This window comes from Aethalodelphis obliquidens, unplaced genomic scaffold (assembly GCF_003676395.1).
Source record: "Aethalodelphis obliquidens isolate GAN/ISIS:26980383/991018 unplaced genomic scaffold, ASM367639v1 scaffold1, whole genome shotgun sequence".
NCBI lineage: Eukaryota > Metazoa > Chordata > Mammalia > Artiodactyla > Delphinidae > Aethalodelphis > Aethalodelphis obliquidens.
The window spans coordinates 41,834,195-41,857,613 of NW_020837945.1; the positions used below are offsets into that span (position 1 = coordinate 41,834,195).

Consider the following 23,419-nt stretch of genomic DNA (forward strand, 5'->3'; position numbering starts at 1 on the left):
AATCTCTCTTGTTCATGGGATATAATTATTTAATACATTGCAGGATTCAACACTAACGTTTTGTCAAGAATTTTGCATCTGAGTTCATGAGAGACATGTAGATGTACTTTCCTTTCTTTCACTTCTTTATTTTTTCTCTAATTTTTTTGTTGGGCTTTTGGTGTCAGTCTTCATAAAATAAGTTGAAGATTATTTCTTCCTCTTTCATTTCTAGAAAAGATTGTATAAAATCATATTAATTCATCTTTAAGTGTTCATATAATTCTCCAGTGAAATTATCTAGGCCTGGAAGTTTATTTCTCTGCAGATCTTAAATTATTAATTCAATTTATTTAATGGTTGTGGGACTATTCAGTTTATCTATCTCACTTTTGTTGAGCTTTGGTAATTTGCAGTCTTTGAGAAATGTACCCATTTTAATGAGTTGTCACATTTATGAGTGTAAAGTAGTTTGTAGTATTCTCTTGTTTCTAATAAGTATGGGGTCTGGAATACTAGTTGTTTTATTACTAACATTTATGATTTGCATCTTTACTATTTTCATTTTCATTAGTCTTTCTAGAAGTTTAACATGTTTATTGCTTTTTTGGGGAAGAACCATCTTTTGTGTCATTGATTTTCTCTATTGTTTTTTATTTTGATTTTCCTTGGTATTTTCTCTCTTTATTATTTCTTTCCTCCTACTTTCTTTAGAGTTGTTTTTGTTTTTGTTTTGTTGTGGTTTTTTTTGGCTCTTCTTTTTCTAGTTTCTTGAACTAAGAGCTTAAATTATTAATTTGAAGTCTTTCCTTCCATTTAAAATAAAAATATTGTTCTATAAATTTTTCTTTTATCATTACTTTAGGCACATCTCACTAATATTGATACATTTTATTTTACTTTTCATTCAATTCCATGTATATGTTGTTTCCTTTGAGACATTCTTTCAACCATGAATTATTTAGAAGTATGTTATTTAATTTTCAAATGATTTTCCTGCTGTCTTTCTGCCATTGATTTCTTATTTGATTCTATAATAATTAAAGAATATACACTATATGATTTATATTCTTTTAAATTTGTTCAGGTTTCTTTCATGACCCAAGGTATGGTCTGTCTTGGTAAATGATCCATGGACCCATCAATAGAATGCTGTCATTGGGTGGAGTATTTTTTATCAATGTGTATTAGATCTTGTTGGTTATTAGTGCTTTTCAGATATTCTATATTATTGCTCAATTTTGTCTATTTCTCTTTACATTGCCTAGAGTGGGGTTTTGAAGTCCCCAACTATAATCAAGAATTTTCTTACTTCTTCTTTCAGTTCTGTCCATTTTTGCTCCATGTATTGAGAAGTTCTGTTGTTGGTGCAGGCACATTTAGGATAATTATGTCTCCTTGGTAAATTGGTCCTTTTATTATCAAGCAATACCTTTCTTTTTCCCTACTAATTTTCTTTGTTCTGAAGTCACTTTATCTGATATAAAATTAGTTACTCTTGTTTTTTAAAATTAATTTTTGTGTAATATATTTTCTTTAATCATTTTATTAATAGCATACCTGTGTCATTATATTTGAAGCAAATTTTTTGTAAACTCCATATAGTTGGGTCTTGATTTAGTATCCACTTTGCCAACCTCTGTCTTTTAATTGGTGTATTTAGATAACTTATTTGTAAATTAATTATATTGTGACTTAAGTCTACCAATTTACTATTTTTTTCTGTGTTTTCTCACTGTTCTCATTCTGCTCTTTCTCTTTTCTTGCCTTCTTATAACTTAATATGTTATTTAGAATTACGTTTTGGGTTTTTTTTAATGTTTTTGAGTATAACACTGTACAATTTTCTTAGTAATTGCTCAAAGTAGTAGAATAAACATTTGTAACTCTCAACATTTATATAAATTCTGATAATGTTTAGGTGAACAAATGTATCTTTATTTTACCTATATGAAATGAAAATTGGTCTAGATGCTTTCTATAGGTCCTTCATATTCTAACGTTCTTTAATATGTGATAAATATTCAGTATTTTAGTATAATGTATAATTCAGTATTATACATTTATTATCATTTGAAAGTTATAGTGCTACATATGAAAGAAAACCCCGTATGTCCTTGCTACATGTACTGATTTTTTAAGTGAAAAAGAATGAATATATAGGTATGTATATAGGTATGTATATCAGGTAAAATAATTTTTGAGATGGTCATATATTTCTATAGGAATTAATATTAAAGATGATTTATTATTCATGCTACTGAGCAGAGTTTTTTGCACTGACCTGTCCAGAGTATAAGGAGTTAATTGAAAACAGTTCAGGCCCCTCTTGACTGTTTGTAATAATTCTGGATTATTTGACACATGGGAGGAATTCTGCTAATTCTTTCCTCTTCCCAAAAAAAGCATCTTCATTTAATTTTTGTATTTTTTATATTTTTACTATATTAGTAAAGGTATCAATGGCTTTAAATTTTGTAAAAACCACTGCTGTAATGTAAGTTCACATCTGTGATTTGTTTACTTGGTTGTAGATCACTGAACAACTGAGACAATAAAAACAAAAGCATGAAATCAGCTGAGTTATCTATTAGTACTAACAGAAGACAAAAAGTCCATGCATTTAAGCAACAAATACTGTGTTTTTTGCCTGTTTGCTTGTTTTAGGATACCTACTCTGTGTCAGGCATGATTTCAGGCCCTTGGACATGTTGGTGAAATAGAAAGGAAAAGAATGTAGTGAAGATGAATGTTGAAGTTAATGCTGAAGCCAAAAAAAATGTTAGTCCTTTTTGACTCTTGTAGAGTTCAGATGCTAAGATGATTTGCTCTTCCCACAATCCATGAATCATTAAATAAACCCACATTCATTGAGTAAACTGCATTTTTCTTAGTTTTCTACATTCTGGAACAGTCTAAAGGGCACCCTTAGTTATTGCACTTCTGGAGGATTGGGTAAAAGATTTATTTATATGTTCCCAGGTATTTTGAACACTAAAGAGCTTTTTAAAAGTGACTACTTTGAATGGATAAGTGAATAAACATGAATATCATCAGATATTGTATGTCACTGTAAGTACCTCCTCTTATGCTTGTTAAAAAGTACTGTGGTGGAAAGGAATCAGGATTTAGAGTCAAACAAACCTGAGTTCAAGACCCTTAGGTATTTTTATTAGATGAACTCAGTGCTGGCTGAATTCTAGAGATTCAATTTATTCACGATGTATATAAAATAATTATATCAAGCTAATACAGTTGGAAAAATAAAATGGAATATTATAGATAAGGTGTTTTCCTTAGTTTACCTACTCAAAAAGCACTTTTCTTTTCCCTATTTACTTAACTTGGTCCAGTGAAAAGCCTGGTTTTAGGATTTATGTTCACCAAAATTGAACTCTGCAGGAAGTGAGCACAAAAGGTAAATTTTGGGAAGACATTTGGGAACCATTGTTAAATGTTTGGTCAACTCTGATAATAACTTTTTACATTAAAACTGATCAATAATTATTTTCAAAATACAGAACAAGCTTTCTCCTATTTCTCATTGCTACTAAACTGACTTTTGTTTTTGACATTTGAAGTGCGTAATAATAAAAAGTATATAAGGTAGAAAGCTTCCTTCAGTGAAATAGAATATCTTGACTTTCTATGGAAGCTAATTTTCAGTCCCAACTTAAATAATAAAAAACTCAATTTCCGTTTCCTGGTATTAAATTATAGGCCATATATTCCTGGTTTACAGTGGACTACATACACTTAAAGGCCTGGAAATGTTGTTTAAAATGAGGAGATGTTAAGTGTGGTAAATGGCCACTCCATGAGCACAGTTTCCTGCTATGTAGGACACATAAATTATTAGATTTAGTCTGAAATGGTTGAAAATGTTTCCAACATCTTTTAACAATTAAAAGAAAAAAATGTGAGGCTCTGAGAAGATCTGATTCATTCAGCAAATTTGTATTCTGATTAAAAGAACTATTTGATCCTACAGAGTAAGTGCATGGAAAAAAGTTGGCCAGCTGTTTGATTCAGTGTGGTTGTTAGAGAAGAAAATATGGCTCTCGTGCAGGGTTTTAGCCTGTGTAGCTTTGTGATTGTATTTGTTTACCCATGGTGGAAATCTCCTTATTAAATTGTGGGCAAAAGGCACTTTTATTGGTTTTCTTAACAGTAACTGCTTATTTCAGGAAGCATTAGATTAAAATGTTAGATGCAGATCTCTGGAGTTGATCTCATAACAGAACTAGAGTACATGACTTGATACTTAGACATGTGCAGAAGACAGACGGTTTCCTAAAGGGCTGAATGCAATTTCTTCTTTTCGTTCTAAAATGAATTTTAACAATTTTTTTCTACCCTTAGTAAAGATATGGGCACATACATCAAAAGATGAAGTTTGAAAAAGCCTCCTCTTTAGTTTTACGAGTATGCAGCAACTGAAATTTACATGGTTATAAAACACTACTTAAAAATTAAAAACTCAGTCCTGTATGTACAGATGTGCCATTGTTAGTTGATCTGCTCTCATTAGCTGTTATACTATCAACACTATTATCAAAATGACACTGATCTTGTGCTGTTTCCTCTTCTCCACTGCTAGCTGTGTATTCCTCTTGTACCTGGGCCAGTTCAGCCATACATCTTGTGTACTGAACCATATGGAGCATGTTTTTGTATGAACTCTCATGATTAAGGACATCTGTCTCAGCCCCTATTTTTGCCTTCAAGGGATCTTTGCATCACTTAATGATATAGCTAATAGCATGTTTTTTATCATGAAGTTGGCCATACACAGCTTTACTTGGGGTTCCACTGTTTTCCTTCCTAATAAAAACACATGGATGAATCTGTATTTTACCTTTCTCTCTTTTTCTTCTTTATTGCTTTTCTTCCTCTCTCTTTCCCTTCCTTTTTCCTTATTTCTATTCATATTCATTGTGTGTCAGCCATACACAGGGCCTATAATATTTCAAATTGCAGGTTTTCAATACTGTAAAGATTGTCTGCAATTTCTAAATGCAATTCACTTTTGTATTCAATTACGTGTTTTGGTTATAATTTGTATTCGCTGAATTGTATGTGTAACTTTTCCAAATATTTTATTATAAGTAATATGATTCAGATTCAAATCTCTTAGATTTATCTGAGAATATTCCTAATGAATCTATCCAAAATGTCCACATGCCTCATAAGTTAACAACACAAAATGTTGATAGTTCTATATCGAAATTCTAGTTCTTCCTACTTTAGAGATGTTCATCATAAGTTAATCATAAGTATATATGATAAGCATTTAATCAAAATCAAATTTTAATCACTTTTAAACAGATATAGTAATATTAAATAGATAGGAAGGACAATGATAATATTGAAACTCTCACAAACACTAAAAAGTAAATTTAAAATATGCAAAGTTATTGAATCAATTACATTGTATATTGTTGATTTCACTTTATAATTTGTAAAAGATATCCTTTCTTTGTTGATGCAAAGATAAACTTTATTGAAAAAAATCCTGAATAATGAAAATGTCTGAGTTAATGTAAACTACATTGCAAACTTTAGTCTTCGTTTGTTTTTCTCAAGGGTAAATTGTCACTAGTCTCATTTATTGCTAAATGCAGTGTTCAACTATGTTTCCAAATAATTCCAAACAGTAGAGTTGAATATATTTAGACGATCTAAGTGAAAGCATATTGACTAGTGAGTTGGAAATATTGATATTTATTTACTCTTCCTAGTGCTCATATTTACCCTTCAAAATGCATCATATTTTCTCAACAGAAATATTATTGAGTATCTATGGGTGTCCAGGTACTGTGTGTAATACACTACAGATACAGAGAGTCTCTGCTCTGGTGGAGGAGTCTACTTTTTTAGGTACTGACAGTTTGAGAGGAAGATATAGAAACAATAATGACAGACTGTTCTCAAGGGTGTAGATTCATAAATAGAGCAAAGGCCAAAATTGGTACATTTATCACTGATGTGAAGATATTGATATTCCCTAAATGCAAACATAGTTCTGCACTGTGACTCATTTTTTTTTTTAACATCTTTATTGGAGTATAATTGCTTTACAATGGTGTGTTAGTTTTCTGCTTTATAACAAAGTGAATCAGCTATACATATACATATGTTCCCATACCTCTTCCCTCTTGCATCTCCCTCCCTCCCACCCTCCATATCCCACCCCTCTAGGTGGTCACAAAGCACTGAGCTGATCTCCCTGTGCTATGTGGCTGCTTCCCACTAGCTATCTATTTTACGTTTGGTAATGTATATATGTCCATGCCACTCTCTCACTTTGTCACAGCTTACCCTTCCCCCTCCCCACATCCTCAAGTCCATTCTCTAGTAGGTCTGTGTCTTTATTCCCATCTTACCCTTAGGTTCTTCATGACTTGTTTTTATATCTCATAGGTGAGATATAATTTACATACTATAAAATTCACCCATTTTAAGTGTACAGTTTTGATGATTTTTAGTAAATATTTATAATCGTGCTACTATCCAGTTTTTAGAATACTTTCCTCACTTCAGAAATTTCTCTTGTACCCTTTTGCAGTTCCCAACTCCCAATCCCAAACCCAAGCAAATACTGTTCTGCTTTCTATCTCTATAGATTTTCCTTTTTTAGAAATTCCATTAAAATGCAATGATACAGAGCTTCCCTGGTAGCGCAGTGGCTAAGAATCCTCCTGCCAATGCAGGAGACATGGGTTCGAGCCCTTGTCCGGGAAGACCTCACATGCTGCAGAGCAACTAAGCCCATGCACCACAACAACTGAGCCCGCGTGCCTAGAGCCCATGCTCCACAACAAGAGAAGCCACTGCAATGAGAAGCCCATGCATCGCAATGAAGAGTAGCCCCACTCGCCACAACTAGAGAAAGCCCACGCTCAGCAATGAAGACCCAACGCAGCCAAAAAAAATAAAGTACTCTGCCCATTAAAAAAAAAATGCAATGATACATAATGTAGTCTATAACATATTTACACTTGTCATAAATTTTTTAATGTTTCTTGGCTTTCCTTTTACTATGAAAACTACATTTTGAAATGTGGGAGATGCCTTTTGACTAAGAACTGTTAGCTTGCTCAAGAAAGCCATCCATTTTTAGAGAAGAAACAAATGGAGATGTAGGTATGAGGGACATTTTGACTTTCATTCTAAAATCCTGAATGTCCTGTTTTCCTCTTCATTTGTTTGGTCTGGTGGGGTTTTACCTTGCTCCTTTATCTGCCGTGTATTTCTCTGTCTTCTCATTTTGTTTAACTTACTGTGTTTGGAGTCTCCTTTTCACAGGCTGCAGGTTCATAGTTCCCGTTGTTTTTGGTGTCTGCGCCCATTGCGTAAGGTTGGTTCAGTGGGTTTCCTGGTGGAAGGGACTATTGCCTGTGTTCTGGTGGATGAGACTGGATCTTGTCTTTCTGGTGGGCAGGACTGCATCTGGTGATGTGTTTTGGGGTGTCTGTGACCTTAGTATGATTTTAGGCAGCCTCTCTGATAATTGATGGGGCTGTGTTCCTGTCTTGCTAGTTGTTTGGCATAGGGTGTCCAGCACTGTAGCTTGCTGGTAGTTGAGTGGAGCTGGGTCTTAGTGTTGAGATGGAGATCTCTGGGAGAGATTTCGCTGTTTGACATTACCTGGGGCTGGGAGGTCTCTGGTGGACCAATGTCCTGAACTCGGCTCTCCCACCTAAGCGGCTCAGGCCTGACACATAGCTGGAGCACCAAGACCCTGTCAGCCGAACACTCAGGTACGTGGGGAGTTTCTTGCCTTTTGGGAAGTCTGAGGTCTTCTCCCAGCGTTCAGTAGGTGTTCTGTAGGAGTGTTCCACATGTATTTCTGATGTATTTGTGGGGAGGAAGGTGATCTCCACTTCTTACTCCTCTGCCATTTTGAAACTATCCCCCCCTTATTCTTAAAAATTTCCCCTCATAATGAATCACAATTCACAGGAAATTTCTACTCTAAAATTTTAAAAATCTACATTCTACCTGAAAAAGGAGTCATTTTTGCTGACCTCTCTCTCTGCCTTCCCAAAAACAATGTTTATGCCACTTTGTTGTTTATGCCACTTTGTTGTGCCAACTGATATAAATTCTATTTTGTTGGTAGGTTATGCTATTGTTGTTTTGCATTTTTTGAAGAACAGAAAAACTTACAGGTCAGTTAGTTCATTTCACACCTACCATTCTTCAATTATTAAAAATTTTAAAGCATAAATGGATTGAAAATACATTCAAATGCAGTCTGAATCTCTGTTGGGAAGTAAAGCTTTTAGAAGAAAATTTCCAATCCTGCTTACTGGAAATTTTTAGCAATAAGTAATACCTTAATGTGTTTCCATCTGCAAGATTTTCACACACTTTTTATCAGGTACTAGAAAAACACTGAATGTTAATGTCCTCGATTTTTGCTGAATTGTTGTACTATATAACTCCTTTCTCATTAAATATTTCACCCACTTAATTTCACCAGAAGTAGTGTTTTCACAATGCATGATAATGACAAAGACAGAATGAGAGGAAGAGCGAAAATTCCATCAGTTTCTGAGTCAAAAGAAAAAAAAAGAAAACCTCTTCTTTTTCTTATGTGTCACCTTTTTTGTTTCAATAAAGAAAAATTAATACATTTGCAAAACACTTTTTGGAATGTACTTAAATTCTTCATTTCCAACTTAAATCAGAAATCTTATGCGTGAAAGTCTTCATGTGTGTCTATATGAGTGTTATGGTAGAAAAGACACATATCATGTGAGATAACATATCCTTGACTCATCCATAAAAACTTGCTGTCAAAAGTATGCTTATTGATGCCAGCAATTGAATAATTGTATTAACTAATATTCAAAATATTTTGTGCCTGAATTTTTCGTTTAAAATTCTCTCATTAAAAAAAAAATTCTCTCTCATTGTTTTCATTCTTTTCCTTTCTTTCATGTTTTGAATAGGAGTTTGGAGTTAGGTCATGTGATCACATCATTAAGTCTATCATTCAAAACCTTCATCAGGATATTGGAAATTAAAAATGACTTATGCATGGATATGATGCCAGAGGCGAACGCATAAGACAAGGGGGTGTTTCTAAATGTCTTCCAATAACAGAAAACACGGAAGTTATTTGGGATCTTAGAAGATGGTTAAGGAAAAAGTGTAACCTGAAACTAAGGAAACAAAAGTTCAGACAAGATAATCCCAGCATCAGAGAGAGCATTTGTCATTGTCAGAACTCCAAAGGGCAATAAAGCTTTAATCCATTTCATGGACCCCAGGCCTCATGGTCTAGTAATTCTTATGTCACCAAACCATCTTATGATCTGTATGAAATTACAGTGTGTCACCACTCTACATCTGCAATCTTAATGTTTCCGTCCTTTGATTGCATTGCAAGAAAACTCTTGAACCAGAGCACTCCACTTCACATGAATTGGATAGAATCAGATGCTCATAATTTTGGAGTTTTATAAGGGCTTTTTAGTTCCAGAATCCCTGTCTGACCTGCGTCCATTTTCAGAATTATTCAGGAAAAATCTTTGGCTGTCTTTTAGTACCGTAAACATTTTTTTAAATACTGAGAAAGATTTCCAAAGCTACATATAGATTCACTTTCTTCCTCTTATTTCTTCAACTGTGTAACAGCTATGGAATCTAAAAAGTGACAATTTAAAATTATATTAACTGTTTTCAAAACATAACTTCTTGATGGTTTCATCACCCCCCCAAAGAAGCATTATTGTCTAGAATTAATATTTACCAAAATTGATGTGATAATGGATTATGTGTGTTTTTTTTAAATTTTTTTATTGTGAAGCATCAAAAGGGATTGTTGACTTTTTATTTGGCATGAACAAATTAAAGGGAGTTTAGAAATGTAATCAATAGAAAAATAAATTTCAAATTATACCCAACTCTTTAAAATTCTTTGTACCTATTTTTCTATCCTGGAAATTACAAACTTTTGCAAAACTCTCCGATAGCCTTATGAATGGTCAATGATATTTTATTTGGCATCAATTTCCCTCCCACATACTGTTTAACACACTGTTCCATTAAAACAGAACTGGTATCTGAACAACTGCTCATGATAAGAGCTATGCAGTTTATGTGTTTTGTCTAATATTTTTCTGTAGAAAATTTTGTAATCTAAATGTGTTAGAAATCAAAGCAGGTTCATCAGGAAGTCTCTATGCAAAAAAAGAAAATTGAACTCTTATAGTCATTTACCTGTGCTGCCCTAAGTAAATGGTTTTACATGCCAATTTGTGCTTTCATTTTTTTTTCTACTGCAGACAAATAGTAGTTATCACATCAAGTTGAATTATAGTTTATTCATTTCCAAGGATCACAATAACTGGGCATTGCTAATAATTATTCCTACAAATTACATATATTTAAATAAAAACACAAAGAGCTCCTGGGGTAGGGGAAAGATACCCGTTTGCACAAAATGCTCTGCTTTGGGAAAAGCAGTAGTGGTATTGTGACTAACTGAATTTGGAAAATATTATATGCTCTATACCTCCTATTGGTGAATCTCTATGCTTGTATCTTTATTAAAGTCTCTAGAAAGTGCAGCTCTGAAACATCTGTTTAACTGTGCTCATTCTACATCATTCAAATTTATTTGACCACAGAACACTTTTCACTAGTATCTGTTTTGCAGAATACATGCTGGGAAACTATTCTGTACTGCACTGAATCATAGCACAACATTTTGTACCAACAGAGGCTAAAATGATTTTGTATTGTTTTGTGATTTTTTAAGTTTAAAAATTTTGTGGCAAAATATATCAGGCACACTGATTATCAAGAGACTTTTTATCTATTAGTGTGTGCAAGTTTTGTCTCTTCAGAACTACTGATTCAGCAGAGTTTCATCAATGAGGATAGAATTAAATACTCATACTTCCCAGGATCCAGCTGGTACAGAACACAATTTTTATTTCATCAAACCTAAATTAATTTAGTATTGTGTGCCTTTTTTATGTCTGTTATACAGTACAAAATGAACTTCTCTGAGAATATGAATTATCTCAGATCTGGTTGCTATTATGAGACCCTTCATAGCTTCATACCAGGTAAGTGTGAGGCCACCTTGCAAACAACAACAGAAAACAAATATTCAGTTTTCGTCTGATGAAAATGTATAATTATTAAACTTGAAAAATAACTCTCTTCCAATAGAGGGATACTCAGTTTTCTTTAGAGTGAATCACTTTATCCTGAAACAATGCCCAAAGACATTAAGAGCAGGCCAACCCAAACAGAAGTGCTTGCAAAGGTACTGAGATATAAATCATCATGGGGCAAAACTGACCTGGTAGCAGTGCCAGGATGAAGTTTCTTTGGCAGTTTAAAGTTTCTCATGCACTGCTATAAAATATGAGATGTGATACCCCTTATGTCAGTGAAATTTTGATTTGCTTACCTTTCTTCACATTGCTCCAGTATTGATCCAATGTCTCTTTGATGACTTAGTTAGTTTGATGTAGCTAAACATGTGAATGGTAAATGTTCTGATGTCCCAGGAGGTCCGAAGGAAGGGGGAAAAGGAGCAGTAGGGATCAATGCTGTTTGGGCCAGGATTTACCTCAGTTTCACTTCCACAATAGTAGAGAGAGAATTAGCAACATTCCTTCTGCAGCTGTCAGCAGGTCATGGTGCTTTCTTGCTCAATGATTAGACCTGCAGCTGTAGCAGCCACCTGGCTCTCCTTGGGGAACTGGGTTGTATCTCAGGGTGTGAGACACAGAAGGAATGGAATCTGAAGGTTTCTGACCACTGTTTAAATACAGCCACTCAGTGCTGGTCCTTTGGTTGCCAACATATACTACTATGTTTAGCATCATGATTTTTGACAGAAAATGGAAATGTAAGCTATGACACATGAAATTGAAGGCAGTGACATATACCAGAATCGATCTGAAGGAAAAGCATCTTCATATATACAAATTCTCCCCAAGACACTATCTTTATCTATTACTTTTAACCTTACCCTGACCTCTTTTTAAAATCCTGTTGCCACTAACTAAAGCAATGAGGTCACCTCAACTCTTCCTTGACAGCTTCCAGCTAACAGTTTAGATTCTTAAATAGTTCTGCATGTTTCTCTAGGCTGTTTCAGCCAGACCAGCCAGTCACCCTGAGATTTGCAATATAGATGCCATATTAAGGCTCTTTATGGCTAGAAAAATGACACGTGGTACTTATAAAGTTGAACTGAAATGTGTCTAATTTTGTCACAATATTCGGCAAAATTACAACTGAACATCTTCAAAGAGATTTTAATGATTACAAACAGTCTCCAGCCAGGAGCATAGTCAGTGATGGAAGTAAAACTGCTTGAATGAAGGAAAGATGTGAGAATGTTAATTTATATCTACATTATCAGAGCTGGTTGTGAAAATGTTTTCATACAAGGCATTTTATCAAGAGTAACACATGGTATAAAGTGAAGACCAGTGTTTTTCACTGAGGCTAATTCTAGCTCATTTTTAATGTGTATCTTCAGACAACGAACGGGATACAGCTGGCTGGTGACCTCTTGGAGAAATATACTGAGCAGGATTCTTCATTTGTCTAATATAAGAGATAGTGTATTACATAGGACTAGGGAAAATTTATCATCATGACAGGAAAAGATAAAGCATCTAATAACTGAGTGATACCATATGTATAATCTTTCAAAAATATTTAGGACTTCTGCCCTATATAATAGCTATCTCAGTTTTATCTGCATCCACTCCTTTTGGTACCTTGTTGTTGAAATCAACAATATAAATTCAATAACTTTCTGAACTTCTGCTAGTGAAGACCTGATTGATGGTTCTAAGAGGGAATAGGTATGAACAGGCAGGAGCTGAACCTTTATTTTCAAGTAGCATCAAGCCAGACACAAATCAGTCAAATCAGAACTCGCAACTATACAGACCAGAAGCTGTTTGTGGATAACAGGATGCTTCCACATATCATTTTTATCTTATATCAGGAGATGTAGGTGATTCCAGTCATCCTTGAATAAAACTGTACAGAATGAAATATTTATCACTTTGTTTCAAAACGAATTAACCTTTCAAAAATATTTAAACTCTATCAAATATAAATTTTCCCTGATGCATGTGTAAGGGAAATAAGATTTCCCAGACATGAAAGTGCAAATAAATAAATAGAGCATTCTTTAAATGTCTTATAGGATACCACCTTGACTCATTCCTACCAGAAATAAATATTTCCTGGGTCTCTAATGCCACAACTTCAAGTCCAAGAAGCACTTGAAACAACTATTCAGACTTTGTCTTTTGGGAGCTTTAAGTGTCAGACTAGAGCTCTGAAACTCAAGTGACATCGTGATTATCTAGGGACTTACCTCTGAGTCATGAGAAATAAGTTCTCAACAGCAGAGTTTTGTTTTGCCAGAATAAAAGATGAAGAGTTAATACATAATATTTCCATGAGTGTTCTAGGTTGGAATGTTATTTGATTAAACTATTCAGGTTTAGAAATAAGTTTTCATAACCTCACAAGGTCTGTTCGTTTATAAGGGATTTTTTTTAGAGTCTGTAGTCACATACCAACAAAATTAATTTTTTCTTGTAAGAACATTGACTAAGTAAAATGATAGGGTTGGTTTATGTGTGGGTGAGCTTCTTCCTTTTAAGCTGCAGCTGTTACTAGTACAAAACTGCCTCTGAAACAGAAACATGGATGCCTACCCAAAACAGGGCTGCCACTTGTGGATGTGTCCTAGAAGAGGTTATGAAAAAGGATTCTCAAGGCCCATAATTCTTATTTTAGTAAATTCTTTCATCTGTTATATTTTGTAGTTTAAATCAGAAGATGCTGTTGCTTGTCTAAGACAAAATGATGCATTATATTGAAGTGGAGAAATCCGCACAGTGACAGGGATACAGTAAAAGCACAGGCTTCCATTTAATAACTGAGAGATACCACATGTAGAATTCCGAAGGTTTACAAAACGGTGTGGGTGGAATCAGGCCTTTCCCTGGATGTGGAGACCTGTTTACAGATGTACTCCAGTAGAATGGGAAATATCGCTGGGCTTGATCAAAACACCATTTGGGGGTCGCGGCTGTTACTGTGGAGGGTGTGGCAGGCCCGGGGGTTTCCACCAAACTCGGGATCGGGCCTGGGCCTGGAAGCGAGGATTTATTCCCGGAGCGACGGCCCTTACTTGCGCACGGAGCTGTACGAGCGGCTCGGCGTCCCCTCCACGGCCACGCAGGTGCAGATCAAGGCAGACTACCGGCAGCACTTCCTCTACCACCGGGACCGCAACTCGGGGAGCGCCAAGGCTGCCGAGCGCTTCACGCACGTCTCCCAGGCCTACGTGGTGCTGGGCACTACCACCCAGCGTCGCAGGTAGGACCGCGGCCTGCTCAGCGACGAGGACCTGCGCGGCCCCGGGGTCCAGTCCTCCAAGACGCCCGCCACCGACCCCGACTCGCCCCGCACCCAGCCTCCCGCCTCTCGGACCCAGGGCCGCTCTCAGGCCTCGTCGGGAGCCAACCGCACCACGCTCGACTTTTACGCCTTCTACCAGGCTCACCACGGCGAGCAGCTGGAGCGCGAGCGGCGCCTGAGCGCCCGGCGGGAGGCCCTTCGCCAGCAGCAGGAGGACCGGGCCAAGAAGGGCTTACGCTGGGACGGGAGCCGAGAGATGGCTTTCGTCTTGGTTCTGCGCAGTCTTCATCATCCTGGGCTTTCGTTTTTAATCGGAGAACGGAGGGAAGGAGAGCAGCCCCCCGCCCCCAAGAATTGGCCTTTCCTGTCACCTTGAACCCGTTGCCTTCCACTGTCTACCGTTGTCTACCTCTGCTGGGATCCGAAGGAACTGCTCTCCCCTTCCCCTTCCCCACCCGGCCAGCTTAGCCATTGACCTGCACATCCCTACCGCTCTGGTCCAGAAAAGGAGGCTTTTTCATGCCCAAGAAAAAGGCCCCCAATGAGGAGTCCCGAAAGCCCGAGAGGTAGGGGTTTCCTGGAGGCCCTGGGGTGCCTGCTTCCAGATGTTGTCAATTTCTGGAACATTTGCTGTGGCTTTCCTGTAAAGCACTGTGCAACACTCGTCTGTTCCTGCCCCACGTGGGGCTCCTATGTAACCTTGAAACGTGCAATGTTACTAATTGTGACTGCCAAAAGAAAAATTCTGCGGTTTATAAGACATTTGTCTTTCTGTGAGTTCCCCAAGCCACAGGTGAGACGCAGTGTAGGGTAAGGATGTGATCTGTGGGAACATGGCCATTCTTTGGTGGTCAGACCCCCACTCTGCCTTGTGTTGGCGGTGAGTGTGAGTGGGAAAGAAAGCAAGGTCATGAGCGTAAGGAATGAGCCTTCCTGTGCCCATGCTTATCTAATGTATGACCTCGGAGAAGTTACTCTGTGGGCGTGATGGCAGAGGAGCAAATCATTTGGCTCTCTTTCGGTCTGTCACACTTGATTATTCATGTTCTAATAGGCTCAGTGATTAAAGTATGATGCCAGGGACTTACTTCCCTGGAGGTCCAGTGGTTAAGACTGCGCTTCCACTGCGGGGGCGCAGGTTCCATCCCTGGTTGGAGAACTAAGATCCCACATGCTGCAGCGGCGAGAATATATATATATATATATATATATATATATATATATATATAGTGCCAATAGAGTCAGGTTTGTCCTTGGGACAGTGTGCCTGGCCCCTGGTCATCCCTTGACCAGCCAGCCCCATTGCTAACTGTGCAGCTCCTCCCTTCCCAGAAATAGAACAACAGACTGGGAATGTGAGTCGCCTGAGTGTGGCCCAGCCTCCTGTTTCACTGGCAGTGCTTATTGCAGGCCCTACAAGCCAAGTCCTTGAAACATGGCTACTTGAGGCTGTGGGAATTGGGGGAGTTTGAGTAGACTGGACTTTTGAGTGACAGGAGGCACAGGATGGAAACATGCTTCCTTATTCAGAGCTGGCTGAGAGTTTTGGGGGGGTATCTTTCCCCTCTTTTCCTAATTGTTGCAGTGGATTAGCACTTGGCTAGAGCTGTGGTAATCCAGTTCTCTTAACCATGAATCACTGCACGTGGGGTGTGGCTTAGCTGTGAGATGGTAGGTACTCAAGTGTGTATACACTGTTGAGTGTAAAGCTGTGGGGTAGGAAAACCTTTGCAGGAGATCTTCTACAAGGGTAAGGGCCTAAGTAGGTTCTAAACAAAGCCAGAGGTGCTTTGCAATATTAACACCAGTTCCTGCACTCAATCTTTTGTGTGCGATCCTTGGATAAATTGGGATAAATCCATAGCTAGTGCAACTTGGTCTTGGGAACCATTCTGTTTTCTCTAGCCTTGGAGGTTGGGGGCAAACTCTTAGTCATGGCTTTGCAGTAACCATATGATTCAGTAGTAGAGATTGAAGCCCACTCCGGTTCAGACATGCGGGGCTCACAGAACCTTGGTTTAGGGGGAACGGCATATGTACTTTAAAAAAGAACATTTAATGTTATTATGTTTCATATTTGGAAAACAAGAGGGAAAGTCTGTTCTTTTCAAAACACAAACTGCAGGAAGGGAAGCTTAGTAAAATGTACAGAGGCTGGTGATTCTCAACCAAGGAGTTGGGGCATAACAGAGTGTCCTTGGGGCAAGATTCTATCAAAGTTTTGATCAAATGGAGTTTGGGTTCTTTTGGGTTTTGCTTGTAAAAGCACTAGTGGTCTGTGATATCTGGGATCTTTCTCATGGGCTCTTTGACATAGATCTCTCAAGTTTGTTTTCTCTCAGTGAAGATCACAGCCAAGCACATTCCTTTGGGCCCCAGAACATGGAGGTAGACCAAGAAGGTTTGTGGTGGTGGGGTCCAAACTCTGTGAAACTTCTGGAACATTCCATGCAACTCCAAACAGCATAGTCAATAAAATTTATTAACCATCCAAAAAAAAAAACCACTTGGGAAAGTCTGACCAACTTGGATGGGCTTTTAATCTTCATTTTAAAAACTACATTAGTATCAAGTTTGTTTTTCCTATTTCTTCATTGGAAAGTTGATTTAATTATTACGTTGCCATTTTGCACTTCACTTGGACTGTGTACCCTTTGTGAATAAATGTGCATTTTATTAAGTTTTATCATATTACAGGATTTATGTTGAGTTTTAGAAAATGTTATAGAATAATTGGCCAAGTAAAACAATTATCAGGTCATCATTGCAAAGCACAAGATGGTCATACAAATAATGTCTCATAGGTGATGGTCAATGCACTTAGCTTCAGTTCTCCCTAGACCACAGGCAGGTGTCTTCCTGTTTGAGAGGGGAGGGCACTGGACATCTGGTTCATCCCCCACAGTCCTTGGAAGGGGGCTCATGAAAATTGCTTGGAAAGGCTGTGTGACAGGATCCCCATGCTGGTTCTGGGCATGTTTTTCTTTTGGTTGATTTTGGGGTTTTTTGTTGTTGTTGTTTTTCATATGAAATATTGAAAAGAAATGGTTAGAAATGTCCATCAATTTATAATGTACACCATTCTATAACAGTTCAGTACACGTACTTGTCTTATCCCAGACTTATAAGAGTGTTTTTAAGGACTTCCACAGAAGAGGATTCCAGTTTTCATAAGCAATTTATTTTACTATTCATCTTCACGAAGCTCATGATACTATCTGACATACAATATTTAAGACAAAAATTATTTCCGCATCCTTGAGATGTAACCTGGGTGATAAAGAGGAATTATTTATATATACTCCTATAAAAATGGATGAATTTTAAAATGATTTTTAAGAACTCATTTAGCTTTCAGCTACCCAAGTTAAATAACCCTAGTCACTTTAGGATCCTCTAATTTTAATTAAAAGTCTAACAATGAATACAATTTTTTGTAATACAAACTTAAAAGCATTACATACAAGGTTAATATCTGCTTTGTTCATCACCCGCAGTCTCCCAGAGGTAGCACTTCTCAGGATTCATGTATATCTACATAGCCCTAGAAGCTATATATGTATGTGTGTATATATATATATATATATGTATGTGTTATATATATATATATGAGATTTTTGTCAGTTTTTGAGTATAACTACTCAAGTATTCATTCCAGAACTGGGAAATAATCCCAGAATGGGTTCAGGGATCTGCTGGACCCACTGTGACATGGACCTCAGTCCAAACTCCACTGATCACTTGACCTCCACAAACAAACCCCTACTCTGACTGGTGGACCACAGTGATGTTTTGGGTCTGTAAGAATTAGTATCAAGTCAGAGCTGATGCATAGTAATCCTTGAAAAGTTTGATTGTTTCCCTTCCCCAATGCACAGTCATCCTGGTAAAAGGTCATAGGTTCTTTCAGGAAGGCTGGAGAAAGATTAGCAGTATAAATTTTTGTCATTGTAGCAGGATACTTCCTCAAGGAGACCCAGCCCTGCTTCATTCAAGGGGTTCCGAATCTGTGGCTATTCACTTATAGCAACTATCTAATTTTCTTAATCTAAAATATGAAGATTTATCCTATTATTTTTTTAAAGATTTATTTATTTATATTTATTTTTGGCTGAGTCAGGTCTTAGTTGCAGCAGGTGGGATCTTCGTTGAGGCATGTGGCATCTTTCCTTGTGGCATGCAGTCTTCTCTCTAGATGTGGCATGTGAGTTTTTCACTCTCTAGTTGTGGTGCCTAGGCTCCAGAGTGTGTGGGCTCCGTAGTTTGCGGCATGCAGGCTTTCTAGTTGAGGCTCATAAGCTCAGTAGTTGTGTTCTGAGGGCTTAGTTGAGGGACACAACGAAGGGCAGATTCTTTAGGCATTCCCAAAACATCCTCAGGTTTGATGATTCACTAGAAGGCCTCAGGGGATTTTAAAAAGTCACACTCATAATTATGATTTATGATAGTGAAAGGATACAGATTAAAATCAGCTAATGGGTAAGTTGCATGAGGTGATCAAGGCAGGAGAATCAAGGCAGAAGCTTTCAGGTGTCCTTTCCCAGTGGAGTCACATGGACATGCTTAATTCTCCTAGCAATGATCTGTGACAACACACACAAAGTGTTGCCAACCATGGAAGCTCAGTAGAGTCTTGGTGTTTAGGTTTTGTCCTAAGAGTCAGTCATGTAGACATGCAGCGTCTACGTGGGCTGACCTTAGCTACTCAGATGCCAGTCACAGAGACAGAAGCCTGCATTCACCATAAATCACATTGCTATCATGAATTATCTAAACGTAGCTGTACCTAGAATCTCAATGCCTCTAGGCATAAAAAAACATGCTTATTAGGTAGACTGTTCCAAGGACTCAACACTCACCTCCCAGGAGCCAGCCAACAGCCAGTCCTGAAGACACTCTTTCTTGGGAATGTGCAGATTTGAGCAACACAAGTCTGCTGAGTTAACCCTTTCCTGCAGAGACTGACATCTACTTCCAAAAGTGGACATCACAGTAGTTATCTTACTTGCTGCTGCCCTTATTTACATCACTAGAGCAGATAAAGTCTTGAGCAGAGAGACTGGATGGTGGTATGGGCACACATCATACTCTCTAGCTCCCAATTCCTGGGTTGTATAATAACTGAAGTCTACTTGTGCTTGTCCTACATTGGAGCCACGGTGAAAGGTGAGATTAGATGCAGTGGGCTTTTTGAGGAATGCCAAGCTGTTTTCCAAAGGAATTACAATATTTAAAATCCCCACAAATAATATATGAGGGTTCCAATTTCTCCAGATCCTCACCAGCCCTCTTTATTATAGCCATCCTAGTGGGTGTGAATGTTCACATTGTGTTTTTAATTTGCATTCCCTAACGAAGAATGATGTTGAGCAACTTTTTCCCGTGCTTGTTAGCATTTGAATATCTTCTTTGCAGAAATGTCTATTCAAATATTTACCCATTTTTAAATTGGGTTAATATCTATATCTTTATATTGTTGAGTTGTAAGAATACTTTATATGTCCTGTATTACAGTCTCTTTTCAGATATTTGATTTACTGTCTGTCCTCAGTTCAATTACGGGGCAAAGAACTCCCAAAGAGGCTTCCAGTTGACTCTAGTGAGATACAGAATTGATTCTTACTGTCCACTCCCAAAAAGATTATGATGAAAAGAGAATTAAACTAGGAGCCAGAACACCTGATTAGCCTCTTATCTTTATCAGAAATGTTGTGAGGCATTGGGCAAGCTCCATTTTAATCTCTTTGAATACTGCAGCCATGTAAAATGAGGCGGTTGAAATAGATATCTCTAAGTTCTACTCCGTATCTAGAATTCTATGATATTATGTTGATTAGAGTCAAAGTATTTAAGTGTTCCTTGATAGCTTAAAACTGGAAGTTTAACCTTCAAACTAGAAACACATCTGATGTTGAAATTAGCTGATTTATTTTGAGAGAGCTTAGCTTTGATCTAATGCATAGATTTAGAACATCATGATGTGCTTTAAACACAATTTAAACATAATGACAGTCTAAAGAGAGAATTACTGTAACATCCAAAGTTTTAAAAAGAGCTTATATTGCAATTGTATCTTTAATTAGCCTGAGCTTCAAGTAAAGTCCTTGTAAGAAATAGACTGCCATTTGTTTGTTTGCTTTGTTCCAAGGAGCCTCTACACAGAGCTTCAACTAATAGTTGTAATAGAGTATAGGTAAAACTTTAATTTATAACAAACATATGTTTTTTTAATATTTATTGCAACTCATTATTAAACATTGATTTAAATGACTTAAAACTAAATTTAAAATTTTTGGTTTGCTTTAATAATAACTGGATAAAAACATAATCTGAAAGATTTTTTTTAACTTTTTATTTTATATTGGAGTACAGTTGATAAAAAATGTTGTGTTAGTTTCAGGTATACAGCAAAGTGATTCAGTTATACATACACATGTATCTATTCTTTTTCAAATTCTTTTCCCAATTAGGTTGTTACAGAATATTGAGCAGAGTTCCCTGTGCTCTACAGTAGGTCCTTGTTGTTTTTCCATTTTAAATATAACAGTGTGTTATATTTAAATATAAGTCAATCCCAAACTCCCTAAGATTTTTTTATTTAAAATTATGATGGAAATTAATATAAATGCAAGGTTCACAAACTAAAAATTGGACTCACTTTCAATGTGGATTACATTTCTCTATTTTGTGGTGGCAAGCTTCCCATTAGCTTATATTTTAATTTTTTCCTTTTATTATGTTTCTGTGGATGTTGTTTTTAAATTGTTTATATCTTGCCCTCAACTTTAGTCAAGCTGACAAAAAAAAGGAATGTACCCAATAACCACTTGAAAACATTGATCTAAGAGTGAGAATTTAAAAGATTGTTTAAAATGGTGGTTCCAAGGCCTCAATCTGATTCACTCAATATAAAGTCTATATGAAAGTAAAAAAGAGATGAGATGTGAGAAGCAATTAGCAATAAAGTTGACAAACAAACATTCAAAATTTTTAAAAAAGAGATATGTCAGCTTTCTGAGTTTAATTTGGCCTAGTTTAGGGCAGTTACAGAGGAATTTGTTGAAATATTAATTTTATGAACTGGTAGGAACCTCCTACTTTCTCTTTCAATTTCTCATTTCTCTTTTTTATTATTATTGTTTTCACCTTTAACGATGAAGAATTTTTGAAGAAGTTGATGTAACAGTGAAGTATATGACTAAGTTCCTGCATCCAAGGTGCTTAAGATCCACTTGGAAACTCAGAATGTTTACCAAAAAAAACAAAGATTAAAAAAAGAAATATACTCATTCCTCCTGTAATGAACATCATAAAAATAGAGTTTCAGTTATGCAAATAGCATAGTCAGACACTAATGAGTAAATCATAGATCTTTTCTATAAGAAAAAAGGTACAGATATTTGAAATACATTTTTTTAAATATTAAGAAAATAATGTTAGAACAGTTTTCTTGAATACAGTTTTGCATATTTTTAGTTGAAAGAAATGAGGTTGAAAATAAACAAATTTAGGAAGATGAGTACATTCGGTCTTGTTTTGCATGGTAGGATTGGTGGAACTTTTGACAAACTTTTTATACAGTGACTCATGCAAAAGCTAATGCTTTAGAAAGGTTCTTCTGGCAGCAGTAGATAGGGCATATTTAAGGGGGCAAGAAGACAGCTGAGGAGATCATTAAATTAGCCATATATGTATGAGTCTAGGTCACTCAGACTAGAAGAAGATAACAGCACTGGGAATGGAAAGGGGAAAATGAAAGCAGCAAGCAGTGCAGGAATTTACTGAATGTAATAATTAAGCAGACTGGAAAAAAAGAGTCAGGAAAAATTGCAAGAATGTGAGCTGAAAACTTAGAAAATGAAAGCTCCAGCAGGAGAAAATAAAGCTGTTTGTGGGAGAACCAAGTCTGGGGAAAATTTTGATGTCTTTGATCAACATAGGGAGTTGAGACAATGATCAGACATTCCACTGAAAACAACTTTTATATGGGGCTGAACCAGAGAACTCTGGTAAATTTAGAAATCATTTCAGTGGAGTTTATAGCTGAAATCATTAGAAGATATGAAACCTCCAAGGGAAAAAATAAATGAAGAGCAGAGGGATAAAACATGAGTCCTGTGGCACAATTTCAACAATGACTGAAGTGAGAGGACCCAGGAAACAGAAGTGGCAAATAGAGAGTAATGGATAGAACTGGAACCCTGTAATGACTGTGAAATCAGGAAACAATTTCAAGGAGAAGTCACACAGTTTGGAAAAATTAGAGGTGATGATCACGAAGAAAACCTTTGCAGTTTACAAAAGGAGATCACTGGTTAACTTCAACTAGAGCACTTGTGAGAAGTCAGAACCTGCATCAGGGGATTAAGTCAAGAAATTAGCGGGGCTTCCCTGGTGGCGCAGAGGTTGAGAGTCTGCCTGCTGATGCAGGGGACACGGGTTCGTGCCCCAGTCCGGGAAGGTACCACATGCCGCAGAGCAGCTGGGCCCGTGAGCCATGGCCGCTGAGCCTGTGCATCTGGAGCCTGTGCTCCACAACGGTAGAGGCCACAACAGTGAGAGGCCTGCGTACCACAAAAAAAAAAAAAAGAAATTAGGAAATGGAGGCACAGCAAAAGTGGAGTGTTCTTGACAATTTTATGGTGGAAGAGAAATTCATATAGGTTTCTATTTGGATTTAGGTAGAAATTGTTCAAAATTAGAATACATTTCACATTTCTTTTAGAAAACAATTTGGTTCCGCAATAAAACAGAAATAGGCAATGAACAATTCAGAGCCAGGAATTTCTAAGTAACTCATTATCTAAACCGGACTTATGACATATTTGGGCTCTGTAACTATTCTTTGTACTATAATTATCCACCTGTGTACAGGTTGTGACTTCCCAAAACTTAAAGAGTAGGTAAACAAAACAATTGGCTTAAAAGTGTGTTGTAATCTGTGTTTACCAGCCAAAGAAGGGTACCTAGAGAAGAGGAATAATCCAGGGAAAATGTATGTTTTAGGGGG

The 23,419-nt window shown here is 36.9% G+C and overlaps 1 pseudogene; it reads left to right on the forward strand.

The window, feature by feature from the left end:
- Positions 1-14,029: 14,029 nt before the first annotated feature.
- On the forward strand, positions 14,030-14,785 carry LOC113625704 (dnaJ homolog subfamily C member 30-like; annotated as a pseudogene).
- Positions 14,786-23,419: the final 8,634 nt, after the last annotated feature.